Here is a 5,041-nt window from a genome sequence, read left to right on the forward strand (position 1 = left end):
AGATTATGCCCGGAGCCAAAATCAAGAGTCAGATGCTTAACCGACGGGCCTACCCTGATGTCCCTAAAATTTCCTTCATTTGTTTCTCCCTTTGCCTTTCCCTCCTTTCTCCCATCCATTCAGTCACCAAGATGTATAGAGTCTTACTTCATCACATTCAGCTTTAAATCCTTATGTCCCAAAGAAAGTCTAGAATGAAGTTCATCTGTAGGACACGGAAGACACCTAAGGCATTTTATAAAGTTGTTAAGGCAGTGGCAAGAAATCAAAACAGATGGCAAGCATATGTACCTTATAGGGCAGGTGTTTGTAAAAAGATAGGAGCAAAACTCTTAAATGATGCTTGTAGTTTCCTCCAGTGAGGAAGAGCAGAGAAATTCAGCAGAAAACAAAATAAGGAAATCCCTTGCATTTGGCTGACAAGAGTTTTACAAAACAATGGAAAATATTTTGAGCAGGGGGGTAAGGAGCTAGAATATAACACAGGATCAGGAGAGTCAAAGCAAGTATAAAACACAATATGTAACCAAACAATCCATTGAAATTAGTATCCAATGTGATGTCAATTTGATGTGTCTCTTGGCAAAGTTAATATAAAAGCAATTTTGGAAAACGTGCTTATCTAGGAATTCCTTCCTGGTCTTTTTCTCATTTTGAAGTAGGAGTCATGGAGAGAGAGAGATAGGCAATCAGTCACTAATGAATGTTCTCCAAAGGAGCTCACTGTAGCCCTGGCCCATCAGGTTGTCATGAGCCTGGTATCTGTGCTACCTTCTGCATGACAAGAATTTCACTGGGTAGATTTATCATGGAAGTTTACATCAGCCAGGAGGGGCTGGGCTGGAATTGATAACTCTGTTCCAGTAACCCAGTGCAGCATAGCAAATAACCCCAAATAAAGTGTGCCAGGCTGGTATGAGTAGGTAACTAGTTTAGTGCATAGGTGGATCAGTTGAGTAAGCATCCAACTTTGGCTCAGGTCATGATCTCGCGGTTCGTGGCTTCAAGCCCCACGTCGATTTCTGTGGTGACAGCTCAGAGTCTGGAGCCTGCTTGGGATTCTGTGTCTCCCTCTCTCTCTCCGCCCCTCTCCTGCTTGCACTCTGTCTCTCTCTCTCTCTAAAAAATAAAGAAATATTAAAAGAAAAGAAGAATAATGTTTCCTCAAATGCATGCACATCTTAATTCCTTGGAACCTGGAATATGTGACTTTACCTGGCAAAGGGGGCCTTGCAGGTATGATTGGGTAAAAGAGCTAGAAATGCCAAGATTATCCTGCATTATCTAGATGGTTCAGACACAAGAGTCCTTGTAAGGGGGAAGCAGGAGAGTCACAGTCAGAGGTGGAGGAAGGGACCAGGAGCCAAGGAATGCAGGAGGCTTCTAGAAGTGGCAGAAGTCAGAGGAACTGATGATTCTCCCTTGGAGACTCCAGAGGAACACAGCCTTGTTGACACCTTCATTTTAGCCTAGTGAAACCTCTGACTTTCAAAACTGTAAGCTAATACATTTTTATTGTTTAAGCCACTAGGTTTGTGGGAATTTGCCGTTAGAAGCAGTAGGAAAGTACACCAGGGTTGATATCAGGTGAAATACCTCTGGGCCCATCCAGTCTCTTCAAAGATGGATGGAGGTCCATCGACACTTCTCCACTGCCTTTCCCACCCTAGCCGGGGAGAGGGGGCTGTGGTGGTGGTGAAGGGGGAGACTGTAGGGCTGACCTTCTCTCTAATACCCAACATAGGCTTTCCATTTCAAGGCTCACTCTGCCCCAGGCCTCCCAAGCACTCCTGGAGGATATCTTTCATTAGTTTTAACTCCCAGACAGACATCCTTCCTAGCAAGGCATTAATTTTTTTTGTTTGTTTGTTTAATTTCCACTTTATTTGGCCAATATGTTCAATTCCAATATTGCAGTAGAAACTCCTGAAGAACTGTCAACATTTCATTCAGTTTAAGCAACAAGGCACCAATTCTCACCACAGTGATAAGTGCATGTTTTACAGTCTCAGTTTGGCTCTTTCTATATGTCAAACTTTAATTATTTCTGATTAACAACTTAGCACGTGTACCTAATTTCCTATTCCAAACATTTTACTTTTCTCTGAACCTGAATACCCATTCCTTCCACCCTTCTGCAACCCAGGGCCCTGTGGACAGCGTTCACTTCTCATCCTTCATACCATGTTGAGTCGACACAGCATTTTATTGCGTTCCCCCCAAAGCAAAGCCAAGTTCAGATTGGCTCAGATCTTCAGAACAGATTTCATTAAGGATTTTGTGCAAAGATGGAAGAAAGGACTATACCCTATACAACAAGACTCGTTTTAACGGAAACACTTATAAATGCTCTGTTCTCCTTCCAAAGAATTTCAGCAGGCCGGAGCTCCCCTGCTCTCTCTTTCCTCATAGTTTTAAGGTTCATCCATGTTGTAGCATGCATCAGAACTCCATTCCTATTTATTTATTTATTTATTTAGATTTTATTTGTAAGTAATGTCTATACCCAAGGTGGGGCTCTAAGTCACAACCCAGAGATGAAGAGTCTCATGCTCCTCTAACTGAGCCAGCCAGGCACAGGTTGCCCCTGAACTCCATTCCTTTCTAAAGCTGAGTAATTTCCCACTGTATGGGTAGACCATATTTTGTTTATCCATTTATGAGTTGATGGACATTGGGTTGTTCCCACTTTTTGCTATAGTGAGTAACATTGCATTGAACCTTCAAGTGTTTGTGTGCACACTTGAGTTTTCATCTGTGTGAGGGGCACCTGGGTGGCTCAGTCGGTTGGGCGGCTGACTTCGGCTCAGGTCATGATCTCACAACTTGTGGGTTTGAGCCCGGCGTCGGGCTCTGGGCTGACAGCTCAGAGCTTAGAGCCTGCTTTGGATTCTGTGTCTCCCTCTCTTTCTCTCTCTCTCTCACAAGAATAAACATTAAAAAAATATTTTTTTTAAACAAACAATTGCATGTTTTTTGGGGCACCTGGCTGGCTCAGTCAGAAGACCAAAGGATTCTTGATCTCAAGGTTGTGAGTTCGAGCCCCACCATGGGTGTAGAGCCTACTTAAAAAAATTTTTTGGGGGGCGCCTGGGTGGCTCAGTCGGTTGGGCGGCCGACTTCGGCTCAGGTCATGATCTCGCGGTCTGTGAGTTCAAGCCCCGCGTCGGGCTCTGTGCTGACAGCTCAGAGCCTGGAGCCTGTTTTGGATTCTGTGTCTCCCTCTCTCTGACCCTCCCCCATTCATGCTCTGTCTCTCTCTGTCTCAAAAATAAATAAACGTTAAAAAAAATTAAAAAAAAAAAAAAGAAAGAAAACTGTGTGTGAGAGTTAGCTCTATCACTTTCCACGACCTTGGGTAAGTCGGTTAAACTCTCTGAACTTTTGATTTTTTTTTATCTTCTAAAGTGGTGTTAATGAGGATAATAATTGAACCTACCTCACAGGATAGTTGTGACCGTTAAGTACCTTTAGAACTAATGTTAAAGTACTCAGAACAGTGCCTGGCGTAGAGTAGATGGCGAATAAATATTAACAGCTGTTATGAAGCATTCGTTATACTGCAAGCATTTGTTGGGTACTATCAGATCTATGATCCCAAGAACCCTGCCAAGTATTAGTATCCCCATTTCGGAGTTGTGAAAACTGAGGTTCAGAAGAGTTATGTGACTGGCCCTCCAGTTAGAACTGGAATTTGAACTTGGGCTCCACATTCTGATTCACCAAGCCACAGCCTCCCCTGTTGATTCAGCTGGTTCTCATGTGTTACCACCATGCCAACCACAAGGCCAAGAACCTCAAGAGCTTGTCCCGAAGCTATCACCTCCACCATTTTCCTCGTCCTGTTAACCCCACTACTATATGCTCACACCAACCTTACCCCCGTTCCCAGGTGGGAATAAGGTCAACATAACCTACATCTAGTGTTTATTTATTTATTTTGAGAGAGAGAGAACAAGAGTGTGAGTGGGGGAGGGCAGAGAAGGAGAGGGGCAGAGAGACAGGGAGACAGAATCCCAAGCAGGTTCCATACTGTCAGCACAGAGCCTGACGCGGGGCTCAAACCCACGAACCATGAGATCATGACCTGAGCCAAAACCGAGAGTCAGATGCTTAACTGACTGGAGCCACTCAGGTGCCCCATTCTACATCTAGATCCACTCCTATGGATGGGAAGTTATAGGACTGGGGTAGGGACGAAACACAGCTTCTTTAACATCTTTTCCAGGAGATCAGGGAAGAGTCCACCATGTGGTGAATACACCCTCCTCTCCCTCATCTCCCATCCCCAAAGAAAGAACAAGAAACAGAAGGGGTGCAAGAGATACCACATAGCTCTACAGATAGAATCAGGTTTCAAAAGGAAGAGGAAGCCAGCCTCCTAGAATGGAGACGAACTACCCAGGTTTGGAAACTGTCTTTACCACCGACAACTTAGTGACCCAGAACAAAGTCCTGAACCTCTGGGCTGCAGCTTCCTCATGGGACTTTGGGGGTAAGAATAACCACTTCTTCTGAGGGCCCTGCTAAGACGATATGCAGGGACACGTGCTTAAGCAGCAGCCTCGCACCGGACAGACAGGTGGCAGACTTGAGGGGCCTCTCTGAGGCTGGCCGTGGTTGTGCCTGTACAGGGCTTTTTATCCTGACAGCCACTGGCATCGCCACCCCTGACTGTGACACTGAGTTACCTTCCATCTGGCCCGCTGCCTGTCACACACTGGCCCCCGGGGGCACATCACCCCCACAGGTCATTACTTCCACATCCTACCACACCTGCTCTAGGAGAAACCTAACCCTGTAATCGTGTTTATCATCCCTCTCACAGAAACAGAATAGCTCTTTAATCCCTGCAAGGCAGTTGGATAAATATTTAACCAAGTATTAGAGGAATTGGGAGGCAGCTCTGATTGATTGTACAAAGGGCAGTTGAAAAATCTTTGTTTGAGAGTTCTGAGAGCTTTTTCTGGCCAGTTTTGCCCTTAAATTGCAGAGTAAACAGTTGCAGGCTATGCTTGAAGAAGAACGGTTGAAAACAAAC

At 44.9% G+C, this 5,041-nt stretch overlaps 1 protein-coding gene across 1 annotated transcript in view; it reads left to right on the forward strand.

The window, feature by feature from the left end:
* The window catches only part of HSD17B2 (hydroxysteroid 17-beta dehydrogenase 2), a 91,798-nt gene that overhangs the window by 58,397 nt on the left and 28,360 nt on the right, over positions 1–5,041 (forward strand). The gene's annotated exons all lie outside the window — the stretch shown is intronic.

The sequence above is a fragment of the Felis catus genome, chromosome E2 (assembly GCF_018350175.1).
Source record: "Felis catus isolate Fca126 chromosome E2, F.catus_Fca126_mat1.0, whole genome shotgun sequence".
Taxonomy (NCBI): domain Eukaryota; kingdom Metazoa; phylum Chordata; class Mammalia; order Carnivora; family Felidae; genus Felis; species Felis catus.